Here is an 8,147-nt window from a genome sequence, read left to right on the forward strand (position 1 = left end):
CGCGATCCCCCCCGAAATGACCTCTGACTGTATGCCTCATTTGAAGAATCTTGCAGAGTTTAAACAAAAGGCTAGTTTCTAGCCCTCATGAAAAAGATGCTGCTAAACCGGCAAAATAAATGTCAAATTAACAAAAAAGTTATATACTAATAAATATTTTGAAGCAAGCGCAGTGATCAACTGATTTTACAAGAAGCTAGAAGTGAACAGCAAAAGAAAGAGAGAGTGTTTTGGTGTATCAAAAACGACGGGAGTGTTGTTTCTAATCTAATGAAATACGTAATATGCAGCATGGACCTACAGAAGGGAAGTGAGCTGCTGACCACTTAGTTAGGCTTATGTGGTTTCCTGTGCCTGTAATGATGAATCTACTGATAAAAAGCTGCAGGGGGAGAGTGGTTAAAAAGAACCTATGCCTCACTTGCTCGGGGAGGTTTTCACCATCCTGTGTGTGTTCATCTCTTGTGGTCGCCTGCATGTGTTCATCTGTTGGGCAAGACTGTCCGTGACGTGATTGTGGGCTATATTTGGGCTGATACAAAGCTCAGACCCGCTGCTCTCACAGTGCAGTGTGGTTACTGGTCCAGCCACTGAAGGACCAGAGGAAAGATTTCATCAAACAGACTGCAGACAGTATTGTGTGAATTTTGGAACAGGTGAGGAGGTCCGGAGGGGGGAGGGGGAGGCTCTAATAAGGAGCTTTTCTCCTTGTTGGGGTTGGTTTGCTTTTTGCATTTGTGTATGTATGTGTGCTCATGCCTGGAAGTCATGGTGACCTCTGGCAACTCCTAGTGGGGCATGGAGGACGTTCAGAGAAGTGGCTTGATAGCCTACCTGTGGCCCCCTGGCCGTGGTATTCTTTGGAGGTCTCCCATCCAAGTACTTGCCAGGTTTGACTCTGATTAGCTTCCGAGATCTGTCAAGATCAGGCTTGCCTGGGCCGCCCAGAAGCATCTCCACATTGCCATTTTTGTCACTCAATTGTCCCTGTTGCTTTGGGTTCCCCCCCTTCTTTTTCCACATGTGTTTTGCTCCCTCTGGGACTACTAGAAAAAACAAAACACATGGCAGGGGGGAAACCTGGAGCAGTAGGAACACACAAGTGATGAAAATCAGAGTGCGGAAGAGCCCGATAAAATGTCAGGGCATAAGGAGCTTTTCTGGCTTGCTGACTCCAGCGAAAGAAACTTATTCAGCAAACCAGAGTACTACACTCATAACTCACCTAGGGTTGCCAAGTGGCACTTACCCTGCTGGCGGGGGACTCCTGATTGGATCCTGGTGCGCGTGCGTGCGCGTGCCGCATGCACATCACAGGAAAGTGACATCATGACGTCAGGCATGCTGGGGGCAGGGCCACGACCATACAAGGGAAAGCCATAGAGTTTTCCCTTGTATAGCCGTGGCCCCGCCCCCAGCGTGCCCAGCGTCATGACATCACTTTCCTGTGACGTGCACGCTGGGGCGGGGTTCCCCCCGGGGCCCAATTCCCCGGCGTCGGGGAACGGGCCTCTGGGGCGGGGGGATTTCCGCCCTCCGGGGGGGACTTGGCAGCCCTAAACTCACCTGAGAAGCCCTTGGACTAGAGTAGTCTCAGAGGGCAGCCATGTTGGTCTGGAGTAGAACAGCTGGATTTGAGTTCAGCAGCTCCTCAGAGGTCCATAACACCTTTGGGATATGAGCTTTCAAGAGTCAGAGCTCCCTTTGTCAGAATCAAAACTAAGGATCTGACCAACGGAGCTTTGATTCTTGAAAGCTTCTACCCCGAAAATCTTCTTGGTCTCTAAGGTGCTACTGGATTCATATCTAGCTGGACTAGAGTAGGTCATCACTGAATCACTAGGCATGGGGGAAAAATATACTGGGATGGTGGTGCTTTCTTTTGCTGGGTTTCTAGCTATCCCCCTCCAATTCTTCTGTTGGAGAACATTTTAATTGTCTCTTTGGAAACCACTTTACTTTGGTTTGGCATATTTGTTAGGAACACAGACTCTAATCTGGGAGAACCGGGTTTGCTTCCCCACTCCTCCGCATGCAGCTGGCTGGGTGACCCTGAGTCAGTCACAAGTTCTTTTAGTGCTGTTCTCGCATGAGCAGTTCTCAAAGAGGTTGGATTTATACTCCTTTGGGTAGTGAAGGGTGGAGTATAAATTCAATCTCTTCTCTCCTAAATTAAACCTAGGCTCTGATCACATGTAGAAGTTGCCACGGGATACTTACGGATGCCAGGCGGATCTTAAGGGCGCGATCAAACGGGCGCATCTGGCAGGCGTCGTGCACCCGTTGCCAGCCCATTGCGTCCGGCCGAAGATCTGCAGTTAAAAGCTATCAGCGAAAGTGCAGTAGCTAATGCTTGCAATGGGCCACAGACGGACATCCTCTGTCTGATCGCTCCAGCAGCTCCTCTGGTGCGCTGGAAACGCGCGCTGACGAAGTGAAACCTGATTCCCATCTAATCACGGCCGGCCGGATCAAAGTACGCCGCTGCAAAAAGCCACGCCTCCCCCCCCGCGTTTTCTGGCAAGTGTGAATGGGACCCTACAGTGTCATCCTAAACAGAATTACATCCTTCCCAGTTCATTGAAATCCATGGGTTTAGAGAAGGGTGTCACTCCGTTTAGGATGGCACTGTCAATCAATCATATGTGCTAGCAAAAAAAAAAGTTAAATACATCTCCTTTCAATGCTGGTATTGGAAAGACTGTTTTTCTTGCTTTCTCTTGACTACTCGTTCCTCAAACTGACTTTTTAAAAAGTACTTCCAAGAAATGTATTAGAACAATGTGATCATGTTTTAGAGTTCAGAAGAGAATATTTAAACTGAAAATTTAGTTTCGCAAAAGGGCGGCATGATTGATTGTATTTGCACCCCACTTTTCAGCCAAAAACTTTCTCCTGAGGTAACATACATCTGCTTTTAGCTAATACAGATAGTGTTCAAGGATGGAACTCTCAGTGAGGTCAGGGTTCATGCACACCACAAGGGTGCCTCCCTGACTGCTTCCCTTTGGCTCTGCTGATGGCAAAGCGGAAGGAGCTGGAACTGCACCTCTCATGGCCTTGCTAGTAGCAGCTGATGGCGGGAAGGACGGTGCTCTCTGAGGTGGGGCCAGGCAAAAACGAAAGGCACCCAGCCACTACAACCGATCCCTCTAGCCTCGGTGAACAAAGACGTAGCCAGATTTAAGCACTGCCTTCCCATGATGCCCATTAGAAAGATATGAACATGTATTATACTCTACCATTGAAAGAGCTTAGCACTGGCTGGATGGTGTCTTTGGGCTTATTTATTTATTTATCTTTTGACTTACTACCCCACTCGAACCCCCCCAAGGGGTCTCTGAGCGGCTTACAGTTAATCAATTATCCCTACCTATGGCCACAGAGATACTGGGGGTGGGGACAGCCCTACCGGCACCCAGTGGAGGGACTGGTTGGTCTTTCTTCCCGGCTCGGCTTGTCGGCTCGGCGTCTTGGCTTCCGGTTCTTCTTTTTCCGGTGGTCTTTCGGTGGCAGATCAGCAGGGCCCTTCTGTCGCGTGGCACACTCCGGCACGGCTTCGGCTCAGTCCTCCAGGCTCCCCCCCATTAACCCATTTTATTTCTTTGAGGCATTGCATAACTCTCTATTATTTATATAGATTAACATGACACAATTGTATGAACTTTATAGGGTTCTTCTTCCTTTTTGTTTGTGATTTTTCTTTTTGCTGCATAATGTTTGTCATTGCCTTAATTAAAAGAATAATTAAAAATGGGGGGAAATAATTATTATGCTATAAAATTAATGGCTTGGACTTGTATTTTCAGAAAATATTCTCATTTAAACGTGTTATGGGTTTTAAAGTATTGCAATTTGATTACCGAGGTCCTGTTTGCTGAAAATTTTCAACAAATATCAATCAATTTAAAAAAAAAAATGGAAAGGAGAGAACAGATTTTGTTAAAGCAGCTAAATATTGTGGGACAATGAAATTTGATTCCTTGGCTCTTATCTGTTGGCTCTTACTTTTGTTTTATAAAATATGCTTCTTAGGCTAAATTGTTCCATGTGCACCGATGGATCCTGCTGACCTGCTTATCAGAACTATTAAATGGGGCTTTTGTCTCACTGTGCTGACTCTCCATCCCGTCATCTCAGATTATTGCCAAGGTAAGACATTTAAGTTTTATGCACCTCACCAGTTTTGACCAGGGGTCATTTCGTAGAAAAAGAGGGGCAGGAGCTCATTAGCATAACTCATTAGCATAACTTATTTGCATATGCCATACCCCCTGACATCACCGGAAGTGTGTCAGAAGGCAACACCCACCGCTCAGGCTCCACTGGACCATTTTGGATTGCTAGCTATTGGGGGGGGGGGGAACATGCAGATCTGTCCTTGCAGAGGAGGGAGAGCTTGTACCTGAATAAAACTTGGTCTTAAAGGTGCCACTGGACTGTTTTGGACCTGGGGGCCGGGGGGGGGGCTCTGCAGGTTACCTGGCTGCTTCTTGCTCTGACTGAGGGCTGCTGGGAGCAGGGGGGGAGGTTTGTTGCATGTGCCCACCCCCTGGGCTCCTTACTGCCGGAGCTCCGCTCCTGTGCACTCCTGCAGGAAATGACCCCTGGTTTTGACACAACCATTGTTCTTCATCTAGAGATGGGAACACAAAACTCAGGAGTCCAGATCCTGAATGCCCTGCTCTCCATTATCAGACTACACTCTATTTCTAGGGCACCCAAGGTTCTGGTTCCCACCATTGGCCCAGCCCACTAGAATGACTTCTCCTGCCAGGGAACTCAAGATCTCTGTCTGGCTCTTCTACCAAACCAATTCCATCACACCCTTATTTCCAAAATTCCGGAAGCCCAAGGTCTAAGGGACACGAGAGATTTTACAAAAAACCTTCCCATCCATCAACAGATATCTGTCTGTGGAAGCAGGGCCAGCCCGAGGTGTTTCTATGCCCTAGGCGAGGCTAGTTTGTGGCGCCCGCACCCCCTCAGCGCAGATGTCAACCTCCCGGTGGGGCCTACAGACCTCCCAGAAACACGCCTGGGAGTGGGGGCCGCCGGGCCACCAAGCGCCACAAGCTAGCCTCATCCCTGCCCGGTTCCTCAGGATCAGCACGGGAATCGCTGTTTCTCCCCCCCCCCCATTTTCTTTTCCTGTGCCAGGAATGGGAAAGCAGCCACAGCGGCAGCAAGCAAAGGCAGCACTCGGCTTCTCCACTACCCCCTCCCATGGATACCTTATGCAGAGAGGCAGAGAGGCAGAGAGGCAACGGGGGAGTGCCGGAGCTGATTCCATTTGCTGTAAGTGGTGGAGGGGAGAGCGAGCCGAAGGCACGGAGGAGGGTGGTGGGTGGTGGGAAATCCCCCCTCCCCACTTTTGCAAACTTGTGTGACGGCAGCAGTCGCGGTCCTGGCAGTGGTGGGGAGGGCACGGGGGGAGGCACAGTTCGGCGCCCCATCCAGGGCCCCCTCCCCCTCCCCTGCAATGAAAGCAGAACTGGCAGGGCTTTTGGCAGTGGCGGGTGCAGTTTGGCGCCCTAGGGCAACAAACTGCACCCACCCCCGCCAAAAGCCCTGCATTTCCCAGACCAGGTGACCGCCGCTGCCTAGATCCCTGCCTCTTTCTCTCCCTGAGTCGCTCATGCCTCAGTGCAGTGGGATGAGGTCGGCTCAGGGGCTGCTGAGGTTGGCTGGGGGATCATGCAGCGGCCTGTTAAAAACCCCGCTCCCCCCATCTGTCTCTGTGCTCCAAGCAATGGTGGTGGCGTGGCGGCGGTCTCTTCCCCTCTCCTGCACGTCTCCCACCGCTGAGCCCCAGAGCCACCAGCTTGGTTCTGTTCGGTGCCGGCCTTGAGCGTGGAGTCGCCCTGCGGGAGGAGGAGGGGGGCAGACTGCATCGGGAGGTGGGTGCCCGGCACACGCCAAAGGACCTGCTCAGCCTCCGCCGTTGCCACCGCCTGGATACCAGAGGCTCCTTGGGAGCCGGTGGCCGCAGATGCTCCACCAGAGGAGGCATCAGGAGAATGAGGAGGAGGAAAGAAGCACCTGGGCACTGAGGGGGGGTGCCACAGCCGGCCTGCCCCGGCCATGGCCTCCAACTTTAATGACATTTGGCGGGGGGAGGCACAGTTCGGCGCAGCACCCCATCCATGGCCCTCTGCCGCCCCATCCAGGGCCCGGCACTCTAGGCGAATGCCTAGTTCACCTAGCGGGTGAGCCGGCCCTGTGTGGAGGGCAGCTGATGTGCATACATGCAGATGTGCCTGCTCCATTGGCCAAATGAGCCCTTTGATGCAGATGGAGGTGTTGAGATCTGTATTGTGCACAAGTGTCTGTGACGCACAGCTAAAGCTGAGCCCAAACCAGCATGTATTTGCATGGAAAACAGTGAGAAACTCAAATATCAAGATTCATGTATCATAACAAAATATACACCTTTTAACTGTGCTTACGTGCTCTTGAATACTGCGAGTGAGCAATCGTCTGCATATGGACTGTCCGTAGATTTTTTATACATGAGGGATGTTCATGTAGGAAGTTCATAAACTTGCAAGGCATTCCTTATCTACCTGCCTCCAATTCTAAACAACACTATTCAGCCCTGTTCCTTTCCCAGAGAATCGATCCCAGCAACAAACCATTCAATTTCACAATCAGGAACAGACCTCAGGAGTGATGAATGTCAGCTGAATTTCCTATGCAAACTATGTTTAAACACAGTTACAAACCTGCTACTTGAACTAACCCCTTCTTGTTCCCCATCCCTGACAGATGAAAGAAGCTGCACCATCACGGCAGAAAGAGAGGCACAAGAAGGACGCTCAGTAGAGGTGCCACTGAATACCTCTGAAACCATTTCAGATCTTTGTGTCTGGGACAACTTGATGCTCAGATGGGTGTATGCCTGGGACTTTTCCAGTGGAAAAAAGTACAGCTCTTCCTTCAAAGAGCATGTCTCTATTGTCGATGGGACATTTAGACTCTTGAATGTGAGCAGAGACACCCGTGGGAGCTACAAACTTCAAGACCATGACACCAACTGTGTGGCCTTGATAAATGTCTCTGTGACGGGTAAGTCTGTACATGCTGGATCTGTGCAATGATACAGGGCTATGTGTATGAAGTGATCAAGAAATAGATTCAGATAATGGCCATGGATTTCGTATTTCATACGTCAGTGTGGTTGAGGCAAGACAGGCAGAAGAACAAACTTGGCCATTCAGTTTTGGTCATTTGGCAGCCGTTTAGCCTGTAAATCCATTTTTCTTGTTTATTCCAGACCCTGAGACCACCAACCATTTTTTACCTTCTTCAGCTCCAGGACTGACATACCCCAGTCTCACAACAAGAAATCACAGTAAGTGGGGAGAAAATAAGGAAAAGAAAATGGGATATTTATTTTGGGGCTCTGCCACAGATTTTTTTTGTGATCTTGAGAAAATCACTTCCTCTTTCTCTATGGACTATTTCTTGGAATATTCTGTAGTCTAGTCTGCGAAAAAATCACGTGAGGGAACCCACTTCCGACCGCTGAAGGTCTTCTCAAGTAGCAGTAAAAAGAAGTAGCCATTAAAATGAAGTAGTCCAGAAATTGAGGGATAAAAATAACTCTTATTAACCATCATTCTTTCTTTAGAAAACGTTTAGGTCACCATTCTCTGAAAGCAGCTTCAAGATAGCTTACAATAATTTTTTTTTAAAAAAATGTAATTAAAAATCCATAAAAAGTAACAAACGTGCGATTTAAAATTGGGTGGCTGTGTCAAAAGACCTCCTGAATAATTCTTCCTTGCACAACTTGTGGAATCTTGACGACATGGAAGGCTTCCAAGGGCTATTCCGTACAATAGGAGCAGCCACTGCAAAAGCCCCAGCTGTAGCACTGACTGTCTTAGCTACCCTCCAGGAAGGAACACCTGGTAGGCCTTGGTCTGAGGAGTGGAGCTGTTATGTGGGTTGCTAGTGAGAGAAGCAATCTTTTAGCAGTTAAGAACCTAGACATGACAAAAGCTCCTTATTTATGGAAATGCCATAAAGAGATTGTTTATTATTGTATTGATGTCCTGGTGATTTCATGACTCCATCATGAAACTCAAGGCAGAAAAATTAGGATTCTTGGGAGACCTGCCATCCAGGTACTGAGCAAACTT

General features: G+C 49.1%; 1 long non-coding RNA gene across 1 annotated transcript; it reads left to right on the forward strand.

The window, feature by feature from the left end:
* The first annotated feature begins 578 nt into the window (after positions 1-578).
* Positions 579-5,222, forward strand: LOC107115602. Its single transcript, XR_001482681.1, has 3 exons — positions 579-656; positions 4,036-4,152; positions 5,161-5,222. It is a non-coding gene; the product is annotated as an uncharacterized LOC107115602 (long non-coding RNA).
* Positions 5,223-8,147: the final 2,925 nt, after the last annotated feature.

Source organism: Gekko japonicus, unplaced genomic scaffold (genome assembly GCF_001447785.1).
Source record: "Gekko japonicus isolate JY-2015 unplaced genomic scaffold, Gekko_japonicus_V1.1 scaffold2112, whole genome shotgun sequence".
Classification (NCBI taxonomy): Eukaryota; Metazoa; Chordata; class Lepidosauria; order Squamata; family Gekkonidae; genus Gekko; species Gekko japonicus.